Below are 11,851 nucleotides of genomic sequence, written 5' to 3'. Positions count from 1 at the left end.
GAAAGAGAAAGTGTAGTGGGCAAACCTCTGCGCTGACCGAAGCCTATTGTCCCAGGGAGACAGAGATCTTTCCGTGGGGGAGGAGAGATGCTCGCCCCAAGAACAAATCAGCTAAGGAGTGACTTTGGTCTGTCCTTAACGGTAACTCATCTTTTTCCCTCCTGCTCTTGAGCTGTCAGTGGCTTTGGGGGCTAATCTGCCACCATCACCTTCAATCTACCATTGTCCCCTTTCAGCTCAGCCCTGCCTACACACTCTGGCCTTTGCTGTTTCCACCTCCTGAGTGCCCCCTTCTTACCACCTAACCAAATCCTAGCATTTCTTCTCTAGGGATCCTTCCTTGAAGACGCCAACCCAGAGATGTCTCCCTCTTCTGAACTTCCCACCCCATCCAAAGATGTTTTTTTATAGCAATGACTATGTGCTTGGCTCTATGGGGAGAGACAACAACGTGCCAGTGTAAGAAGATGCATCAGCTTTGACCTGAAACATTTCAGAGGGTTGGCTGAATGGTTTCTGGAAGACTATAGTTCATGCTGGAGAAAGCAAACAACACTTCTACCACGGCCCCTGAGGTTGTTTAGGAGACTAAGTGAGAAGAGAAGTGGAAAGAGAAAGCAGTGAATATGTGCTGTGGCAAGTTTTTATGTGTATGATCTAGTTTAGATCTTCCCGAATCCCTGCCAGGTAAATCTTAATTTATAGGCAAGGGAACTGGTGCTCAGAGAGGTAAAGTGGCTCACCCAAGGTCACACAGCCAGTGAGTGACTCCCAGAACTCGGATTTGAATTGGCCGACTGTCCCATCCTCTTTCCACTCACTCCCTAATAAACACCCCCCGTTATTAAGTGATGACTCACAATACAGAAACGTCTCCTAATTAAATCTGAAAATAGGAAAAGCATTTGGAATGTACTTTGAGGAGGCTAGCCTTAGCAGAATTACTTCCATACTAAGAATTTGTTCCCCAGCTATGTAGCAGCTGGATATTTTGTTTTGTTTTGTTTTTTTGCATTTCTCAACGTTTCCAACGAGTGGAATGTGAGAAGCTCAGAAGATGACAAGTTTCCACCCTTCGCTTCCTTCCTATGCTGCCTCAAACCCTTTGTACAATAGGGACATAGAAATCCATTGATCAATTGATTTGGAAACCTATTGATGAATTAACATATTCCAACTTTTACCAGATATCCTTGTTTGGGGCAGTTATTGACCCAGAGTAGACACAGCAAAGTCCTAGGTTCCATCCCCCAAAACACAATGACAATCAATGGGGAAAGTCGGTTTCCTTTACAGCCAGCAAGTCTGAGAACACGTCTGTTGTCAAGCTCCAAGTCAAGCCACTAAAAGTGTGGAAAAAAATATGGGCTCTTTCCCTTCCTATCACGTAGAGTTATAGTAAAATAAGCTGAGTTTGGGCATCCTGCTTCATCCTCTCTGAGCTGTGTGGCCTGAAGGACGAACCTCCCCAGAGCCTCTGTTTCCCACCAGGAGAATGGTGGCTTTTGCCAGGTGATTGTGAAGGTCCCCTCCAGAATTGGCCGTGAGTCTACAAGGGTCTCTCACTCTGAGTCCAGCATCCAGTGGGAACTCAAGTAATTTTTTTGAGAGATTTACTTGAGTAGAGTGACAACGTAGAATATGAGACTGGAGAGTTGGGCGAATCTGGTGCCACCTCCTGGCCATGTGACCTCAAGCAAGCTCATGACCTCCCTGAGGCTCAGCTTCCTCTCCTGTACATGGAGCTGACGATGCCAGCTTTTGAGGGTGCTGAGGATGGAACAGGCTAATATGAATGGTGCTTGGTGATGGTTTACTCTTCCCCTCTTTACTCAGTGAAGGGCAGACTCATTCCCCGGGGACGCCGATGCACAGATCTCGGCCTCCCAAGCCCTCATCCCTGGCCTCAGCTTCAACTACAGATGTGAAAGCCACTGGGCTGGGTCACTGAAGAAGGAGAGACCAGGAAGCACTGGTCCCCAGAGCTCTGTAGCTCCTTCCCTGGGAGATGAGAAATCACCCTACTATTGGGTAGACTGTTGGCCGACTCGCTTGAAATAAAATCCAGTTACTTCTGGTAACCGGCAAGGCCTGACGTCATCGAGCCCTAGCTGGCCTCTTCATTTCCTGTGTCTCCTTCCCTCACTCTGCTTCATCCACACTGGCCTCCTTGCTGATCATCAGGCCAGTTAAGCTTGTTCCCACCTCAGAGCCTTTGCACAGCTGCTCCCTCTGCCTGGAATGCTCTTCTCCCAAGTTGTCACAGGGCTTGCTTCCTCACTTCCTTCAGGCTTCTGCTCAAATGTCACCTTGTCATAGAGGACTTCCCTGGCTATCATCTTGTCTTAGTTACTCCCCACATTGTTCCCCTGCTTTATTTTTCTTCATAGTACTTATGCCCCATGTGCAATGTGTATTCATTTGTTGGCTGTCTGCCATCCACAACCAGAATGTGAACTCCATGAGGGCAGGACTTTGTCCAGCTCAAAGTCATATCTCAGTCCTTGGAATAGTGATTGGTGGATGGTAGGCTTTCAGTAACTATCAAATAAATAGGCGGATGGGTGGATAGGTGGATGGGAGGATGGGTGGATGGGTAAATGGGAGGATGGAAGTATAGGAAAATGGATGATTATAGGTTAGTGGATGGGTGGATGGGTAGATGAGAGGAAGGATGGATGGGAGGATGGGTGATGACAGATGGGTAGATGGGAGGATGAATGGGTGGATGGGAAGACAATGGGTGCGTGGATGGGAGAAGTGGGTGGATGGGAGGAGGGATAGATGGGAAGATAATAGGGTGGATGAGAGGATGGGTCGATGGATGAATAGGAAGATGGATGGATGGATGGGTGGATGGATGGGTGGGTGGGTGGGTGGATGGATGAATGGATGGATGGGAGGATGGGTTAATGGATCAATGGATGAATGGGAGGATAGGAGGATGGGTCGATGGGTTGATGGGTCAATGGGCAGAATGGAAAATGCACTGGGTTTGGAATAAGACAGATCTGGGTTTCTATTCCAATCCTCTCCCCACTCCCTATCTGACCTTGGCGGAGTTACTCATGCTCTGTAACCCTTTGTTCTCACATCTGCAAAATACACAAAATGAATTCTGCCTCATGGGGTCATCCTTTGCATCTCTATCTTCCAAGAGGATGTGCAGAGGAGAGCTGAGGGTGCACCAAGTGGTAAGATCAAGGAACATCAGCAGAAAGCATTGCCTCTTCTGACTGTCTCCAGGTGAGAGAACAGATGGCTCAAGATAAGACTGAAGCAGTGGACTGAAAAAGAGGAGAGGTGGATGGCAAAAATATTGGGAACGAAAGCTCAATAGGACCAGTGACTCACTTGATGGAGAGTCTGAGAGAGGGTGGACCCCACATGTGGAGCTGGTAACTGGAGACAGAGTGGGACCATGCCCCCGGCAAGGGGAGGTGTAAATCAAACCCAAATGATCCTGGATCCTTAGCCACAGATCGTTTGCTGGAACTTTGTGATGATTCAGAGAGGCAGCCCAGGAGTTAGGAGTATGGCTTTGGAGCCAGAGGGACCTGAGGTTGAGTCTTAGCTCTGTTCCTGACTTGGGCAAGTTGCTTCCTTTCTCTGAGCTCTGGTCTCCTCAGCTGAGAAATGTAGATAATGATCACTTCTGTCCCTTACGGATGTTGTGAGGATTAAATGAGGCTGTGTGTAAAGTGCTTAGCCTGGATCCTTCACTGGGGAAACCAGCTGCCATGCTGTGAGGAGACTCAAGCCGCCCTGTGGAGGGACCCATGTGGAGAGGAACGGAGATCCCCAGCCAACAGCCAGCACCAGCTTGCTGGCCGTGTGAGTGAGCCACCGTGGAGGCAGATCCTCCAGTCCCCACCAAACCTTCAGGTGTGTGCAGTCCCGGTGACATCTGGACTGCAACTTCCTTGAGAGATCCTGAGCCGGAACCACCCAGCTAAGCCATTGCCAAATTCCTGGCCCTCAGAAACTGTGGGAAGTAGTAAATAATTATTGGTATTTTAAGCCAAGAGTCAACGAAATTTCTCTATAAAAGTCCAGATAGTAAATATTTTAGTCTTTGTGGGCCATGTGGTCTCTGTCACAAGTACTCTGCCATTACAGTGCAAAATCAGCCATAGGCAAACATAAATAAATGTGGCTCTGTTCAAATAAAACTTTATTTATAAAAACAAGTGGCGGGCTGAATTGGGTCTCTGGTCTACAGTTTGCCAACCCCTCTTTTAATCCACTAGAATAAATGATGCATGTATTTTTTATAGTGTATAAAAATGGTCCCTCTCTTCATGGAGTTGATGGTCTTGCCTGAAATGCCAACTCCATCTCCCAGACATCTTCTCCGTTGGATTGCTCAGACCTCAGGGCAGGGTCTATGTTGATTCACCTCCGTGTCCTGGCTCTCCCAGCTCTCAGAGCCATGCACAGAGAAAATGCTAACCTAACTATTTGCTGGAGGAGCAAACCAGGTAAAACTCAAGACACTATTTGTGCCACAAGTAAGGAGCAGACTCTTGGGGCTGTGGGAACACTCCAAGGATTAATGTGGTCTGGAAGGCTTCCTGGAGGAGAAGAACTTAAGCTGAATCTTGAAAGGTAGGTACAACTCAGATGAGCATTAAGCAAAAGGACAAGCAGTTCAGGCCAGAGGGAACAGCATGAGCAAAGTGTGGAAGGGCAGACATATGGTGGAGGGGTCAGCATGTTAAGGGCCTTGAATGCCTGGTGAGGGGCTTGAGTGTCATCCTGAAGACCAGGGCTTCCCAAACAGAGGCAAAGGGTCTTCATAGACGGGCTTGGTTTGGATTCCCCAAGAAGCAGACACTGAGATGAGGAATCAAACAAATGGTTAATTTGGGAGGTGATTCTAGGAAACACATTAAAGAGGGGGACATGAGGCCTGGGAGGAAAGGCAGCCAAAAGGATGCATAATCAAGCAAGCTGCTGACGTGGCCATGAGAGCTCAATCCCAACTGGACCTCAACTGGGGACCTCCGGGAAACAGTGAAGAACATACTTCACGGGTGTCCCAACGTAGGGCGGGGGAGCTGGGTATTTATCCACCAACTCCCATCAGTCATTGCTGGGGGGACGTTGGGGACTCTTGATTCTCCAGCACCTCTGACCTCAGGCAGAGAGTTACAGGTGTTTATGGAAGGCTCCTTGGGCATGGAAAGGTGAATGCCCAGGGCGCATAGGCAGGACAGTGACGGCATGTGCTATAGGTGAAGTGACACACCCAAGTAGTATGTTAGGAGGAGTAATTGAGCAGCTGTGGGCGCGAGGCGGGCGGGAACAGGAGGAGGAGAAGTCCGAGTCTGAGACCCAGGGTGGATAGGCCCTTCCTAGGGTCGGAAGCCAGAAGGGGAAGAGGCTAAGTTGGGTCCCAGACACCCTGGGTTTGAGATGCCCACGGGACCTCAAGCAGAGCTGTCCAGACTGGGGGTGAAGCATCATGTCAAGCTGGGAAAAGGACTTAGGAGAGCTGCGGAAATGGAGAGAGAACGGAGCAGAAGGCCCGCTGTGGAATACAGCAAGGAATGCAGCAAGGAGAATGAACAGCAAGAGGAGTTAGCAAAGGAGGAGAAAAGAGGGCAAAAGGGGCAGTTGGGGGGCAGTGGGAGGGGCAGCGTCTCGGGGCTGACCCCCGGGAAGAGCGCAGCTCTGGACTGTGACGCACTCGCAGTGGTGTTGCTGCTCTGTTAGCCCTATTTCAGATGCATCCGTATGGGTCCATTTAAACGCCTTGAATGGCATGGCTGCAAGTAAAAATCTGTTTCTTAATGGATGTTCTTGACCCCATTTTACAGACGAGGTAATTGAGGCTCAGAGAGGTGAAGCAGCCTCGTTCCTGTTCTGCGTGACTGCAAAGCCCATACTCTTTGTTTCCAGTGGGTGCTGAAGCCTCACAGAGAACATCAGCAAGGGTGCCCTGCAGGGCAGAGGGCCACAGGGAGGTGGGAGAGAAAAAGTGGATCTCATGACAGAGAGGGACTGGTCCCCGCTGAGTAAGCTACACCTCGGAGCAGGGAGTGAAGAGGCCAGACCTCCCGAGAGTGTGGAGAGAGAAGGGAGTGAGAAAGCAGCCGCCACGCGTGTGGACAGAGAGTCTAAGATGTTTCCTGATGAGAGGGAGATGTGGAGTGAAGAGCGGAGCAAAGGAGAAGGAGAGGACAGACTGTAGGCAGAGGGAGGGCGGACATGAGGAGAGCCTGGCTGGACCCCCTGAGAAAGGACCGAGGGAAGGAGGAAACTAACAGAGGGTGTGGGATCCCAGAGGTGGGATTCAGGCTACCCCTCCACCTCACACAAAGAAGGACCAAGAACTGGACATGCAGAAAACAGGGGGGGCCAGTGCTTCCCACTGACGCCTGAGGCAGGACCACCAGGCATCCCTCATATCCAATCTCTGTTTCTCTTGGGTAACAACATTTCCCCTGATTCTTTGCCGAGCACGTGGCTGCCCTGTGGAATATTACATTTCCCAGCCTCCCCTGCAGCTGGACGTGGCCACGCGGTTGTGGGCTGCCCAATCCCACCGCTGGAATATGGATGTGTTGGGGGCTGTCTTGGAGCTGTGGAGCTACCAGGTGGGAACAGTCCTGCACCACACAGACATTCCACCAGGCTGCACTGCTCACATCTGGGCTGCTGTGGGAGACAGCCACACTAGTACCTTTCTGAATCATTCTTATCCCGACTCTGTTCTCACACAGAATCTAGCCACACAAGTGAGCGTGGTCTCCCACTGCCCCCCAGCTGGTTACTTTCTCTCCACTTCTTGTCTTTTTTGGCACTTTCTGCAACTGGTCCATGATATGCCTTCCTCCCCCAGCACCTGTCCAACCAGACCGTCAACTCTAGGAGGGCAGGGACATCTCCGAAATCACAGCTAGACACCAAGGCCGGCATAGGGCCTGGGGCAAGATGCCCAGCATGTGCAGACAAGGTCCCTGCCTTTGGGGGCACAAACAGCAAGACAACAAATCAACAAGGCCAGTTCAGATGGTGGGAAACGGTATAAAGGGAACAGAGCAGGCTAAGGGGATGGAGCAAGGTGATGAGGGACGGGGAGCTTTTGATTGTGTGGTCAGGGAAGGCCTCTCTGAGGAGGTGCCATTGGAGCTGAGGCCAGGAAGACAAGAATGATCTCAGCATGGGAGACCTGGGGAGTGTTCTGGGAAGAGGGAACAGCAAGTGCAAAGGCCCTGAGATGGTAATGACTGGGTGTGTTTGAAGAACAGGGAGGCAACCAGTGTGGCCTGGGGCAGAGAGGTAGAGAAGAGGTGATGGGGGCTGCCGATCCTGTGGGCCATGATAGGGAAGAACAAGGGGCAACCATGGGCAGGGTTTAAGCAGGGGAAGGAAATGACCTGGTTTCTTTATATCAAGATCCCTTTGGCTTCATTTCGGGTGGGGAGAAAGGGGAGGGGCAGGAGCAAAACCTGCAGACAGCCTGGGAGGAGATGCATGCAGGCAGGAGGTGCTGGGGGCTCGGACCAAGCAGGCAGTCAGAGAGGTGATGAAGAGAAGGGGCTGGGCTTGAGAGCTATTTTGCAGGTAAAATCGACTAGGCATGGTGATTATCTTAGCAGACCTGGAAATAAGAATTCAAGTGCAAACTGGTTACTTGGGAGCTGATCCCAGAGAGCAAAGAGGTGAAGGAAGATGGGGAAAGAAAAGAAGCAAATAGAAGGAGGGGTGAGGATCAAGTTGGGCCACTGAGCTTCCAACCCACTGGGAAGTCTGGAGACAGAGTCGTCCCACCCAAGAGGCGAGGGAGTTGGGGGCTTATCCGCCAGCTCCCAGCATCATCCTGGGGGGTGTTAACTCAGCAGCACTCCCAGCCTGCCCTGTGGAAGGCTGGAGCCCTGGGTTCTGGCCAGCAGTACCTGAAGGGTGAATGCTGAGATGCTATGGGCAGGGCACCCACTGGGGGAGCTAGAGAAATGGCAAGAGGCAGACTTGAGACTGGACACCTTTGCCAACACTGCTCAGGAGCTAAACTGGTCAAAGTCACGAGGGATAGGAGGCGGGCAGTGGAGGCCCCAGGTAGAGACTGGTCCTGGGATTAAGGGGCTGAGGAAGACCAGAGGGTGGGTGCCTATCACGTCCTCCTCAGTCCAATTTTGGCTGAGCTGGCCGGGAAGAAGGACTTGGTGGGCCAGGGGAGGCTGTGGATCCTGAGGGTCCTTAGGGCTGGGAGGCAGAGGCCAGAGAAGACAAGGGGGAGCTCAGGGAGCCAGGGCTTGGGAGCTGGAGGCAGCCAGATCTACCTCCTCTCAGGGTGACTCTCCAGGACCTGTGAAATGGGTTGTTGTGAGAATTAAGGCAAGAGTGAGGAAGGACCAGAACTCCAGCCTTTCTAAAGCCAACATCCAATCTTGTCCCTCCCCTGTCCTCCTCAAAGGTGGCAGCCCCTGTTCCTCTCCATCACCCCTCTGAGCACCTGCCCTTTCCCATCTCCTTGGAAACACACTCAGGCCCTGCACCCCAACACCCCCCCACCCCTGATACTGCTCTGCTCCCCTTCCCACACACTCCCACACTTCCTCCACTCCAGCCACTCTGCCTCCCTTCACTGCCTTGACCCTAAGTTCATTCCTGCCCCCGGGCCTTTGCATCTGCTGTTCTCTCCACCTAGAATGCTTTCCCCAGATCTCCACCCAACTTGATGCCTCACTTCACTCAGGTCCCTGGTCAGCATCACCTCTCAAAGAAGCTTCCCTGACTACTCTCGTCATTCTCCATCCCCTCACCCAGCTCTAGCTTTCTTCACAGCACCCCCCATCACCAACGCCATATTCTACATGTACCTGTGTCTTTATTGCTCCTTGTCTCCCCTGCTGGACCGGAAGCTCCAGGAGGGCTGGATTTGGACCTGTTGTGTTGTCGGTTGAGTCCTCAGTGTGTGGACCAGTGTTCAGTAAATACTTGTTGAATGAATGAGTGTTTAACTCCTGCGAGCCCTTCGGGCTCAGCTCAGACATCAGCTCCTGCAGGCCTCTCTCCAGCGCCTGCCCTGGGCTCCCACACCCCCTCCTGCGAGTCTGGAGATTAGAAGTTATCCGACTTTGTTGTAATGGCCTGCTCTCCTGCTCTGTTTCCCCACCAGGCTGTGAGGGCCTTGTATCTTTAACTTTCACTGCTGCCTGGTGCACGGTTGGTGCTTGGTAATGAATGAATCAATCAACCCATCAGTTCATCAACTACTAATGGCCGGAAACAAGACAGGGAACATGGGGATAGAAAACGTGGGGGCCCAGTGTCCCTCACTGCACCTCATGTGAAGTGATCTTTCTATCTATGCAGCTGCACATAGTAGGGATGCATGAAATATTTTTTGAACAGATAATAATAGCTAATGCTTATTAGGCACTTACTATATGCCAGGCACAGTTCCAAGTGCTTTGCACATATTAACTCATTTAATGCTCACAATAACTTGAATACCATCCCCATTTTACAGATTAGGAAACTGAGGCTCAGAGGAGTGCAGCAACTTGCCCACAGTCACATAGGTAGTAAGCAGGAGAAGCAGGACTGCAACCCGGGCAGTTTGACTCCAGCCTCCATGTACCACCAAGCTCTACTGCCTCTCAGCTGAGAAACCACGGATACAAATAATAACAATGGCAGTAACCACTATTACTTGCACCTCTCAGTGTTGGACCTTGTGCTGGGTGCTCTGCAGCCGCCTTGTCTTTTGATCTCCAGAGTCCTCCTTGGGCAGCTGTCATTGTCTCCATCTCACAGATGAGGAAAGAGAGGCTCAGAGTGAAGGGCGCACAGCCAGTAAGAGGCTCTGCGTCTCGACTCCTTCCAGAGTGGGAACGTTCGGAGGCCTAACCTTGGCTTTTCTCCTCCACCGTCCTGCACTCAGTTCTCCTCCATCTCCCCGTCCCCATCGCCACCTTTGGGTAGACCCAGAGCCAAAGCTGCCCACACGCCCCTGCCCACCAGAGACCTGCGTCCCCTCACTGTGAAAAACTCTTTGTCTTTCCCTTCGCCCCCCCGTCAGCCAATTACCAAGAGATCAACCTGATTGTGAACATATTTTGGAAATATTTTCACCGTTTTTTAAAATTTTTCCCTTGTCTGAAAGAGTGTCACAACTTCAACCACAGAGGAAAGAAAAACTCTACCACAGTGCACCAGGGCTGTGAGTGTAAAACCAGAAACTACTTCATTAAACAATCAAAACTGAAAACCACCAAAACAATAGAACTCCTCAGAGTTGTGGCATCAGGGGCACTTGGGTGTTTGAGGCTGCCCCAGAGTGGGGTTGGGGGGTTTGCAAACACAGGAGATGAGATGGGGTCTCGCTTCTCATAACGGGTTGTAAATCTTGCTCTGATGCCTGCGCCTTCTCCACAGGGTGCTGAGAGAAGTTTTCTGTCGTTTCCTGGGTGATGGACCGAAACCTGGAGAAGATGGGCAACTGGGTTCATACAGAAGATCCAGGATGGAGCTAGAGGTAGTGTTCCAGGTTAGAGGCTCCACTGGGGACTCTGTCTGGGCCAGAGCTAGGAGTCAGTATGTAACCAGGATCATGACTCAGTCTATAACAAGGATCAGGGCTCAGGCAAAAGAAGGATCAGGGCTCAGTCTATAAGAAGGATCAAGGCTCAGTCAGTCTATAAGAAGGATCAGGATTCAGTGTGCCACAGGGCCAGGGCTCAATCTAAGATCAGGATCAGGGCTCAGTCTGAGGCTCGAGTCAGGGCTTAGTGTGAAACAACATTCAGTGTTCTGACTGAAACCAAGATGGTGGCTTAGTTTGAGGTTCAGTCCATGATCATGAATGGGGTCAGAGCCCCACCTGAGACCAGGGTTATGATTTGGTCTAGGATCAGGGTCAAGTTTCAGTGTGTGATGAAGGACCAGGACTCAGTCTATGATAAGAGTCAGGGTTCGGTGTGTGACCAGGATCAGGATTCATCATGGGTCCTCAAACCACCAAAAAGGAGTCTACCACTTCCTGAGACCATAGGCGAATCAGTCCACCTACTAGGCCTCAGTTTCCTCCTCTGGAAGCTGGGGATAATTGTAACCCCTGTCCCGAATCCTTCCACAGTTAAGTGTCAGGCCAAATGAAATAGCGGATGTCAGCAAGCTTTGCAAACTCCAGGGTATTGCGCAGTTTTTATATAAACACCCCAGAGGAAATCCCAAAGAAGGCTCATTGTGGAAAAGTCTAAATGTCACTAAGCCCCCTGCTCCATCTTCTATCCTAACTTCTCTTATACCTGTAAAACTAATAATAGCTAACATCATAGAGCATGGCCTGGTGCCGGGCACTGTGCTAAGAGCTTCATATGTACTTTAATCGTCAAACAGCCCTATGAAGTAGATACTGATATTATCCCTATTTTCAGAGGGGGAAACTCAGGCAGAAATAGGTGAAGTAATTTGCTCAAAGTCGCACTTAATATGTAGAAAATCTCTGAGGCAAACCTAGGCAGTTGGGCTCTGAAGACTACACCGAGGTGTAGGAACTGGGGTGGGAGATGAGTCTGGGGGATTCTTTATCGAGCAGACAGACAAGGTGAGAGGTGCAAGTCAGCCAAAGGCCTAGACATGACCCAGGGCCCCCAGCAGCCTGCCTGCGCCTGGGAGGCTGCGTCTCTCAGCAGACCCCACTCCCCCCCGGGGACATAGAAGGCTAAGGGTGGAGTTGGCGGGTGGCATTAAGGCATCTCTTTAAACTTGTTTGTTTATGGAAAGAAACTTCAGGCCAGCTGCTGAAAACCTGTATTTTATGGGTAATTTTTCAATTTACTTCACACTGGTATTAAAAACAACAACCCATCCCACCATGGAGGCTGTGATTCCATTA

The sequence above is a fragment of the Ceratotherium simum genome, chromosome 21 (assembly GCF_057802395.1).
Source record: "Ceratotherium simum simum isolate JZ-2026a chromosome 21, ASM5780239v1, whole genome shotgun sequence".
In the NCBI taxonomy this organism is placed as follows: Eukaryota; Metazoa; Chordata; class Mammalia; order Perissodactyla; family Rhinocerotidae; genus Ceratotherium; species Ceratotherium simum.
Note: the sequence above shows the minus strand (reverse complement) of the source record.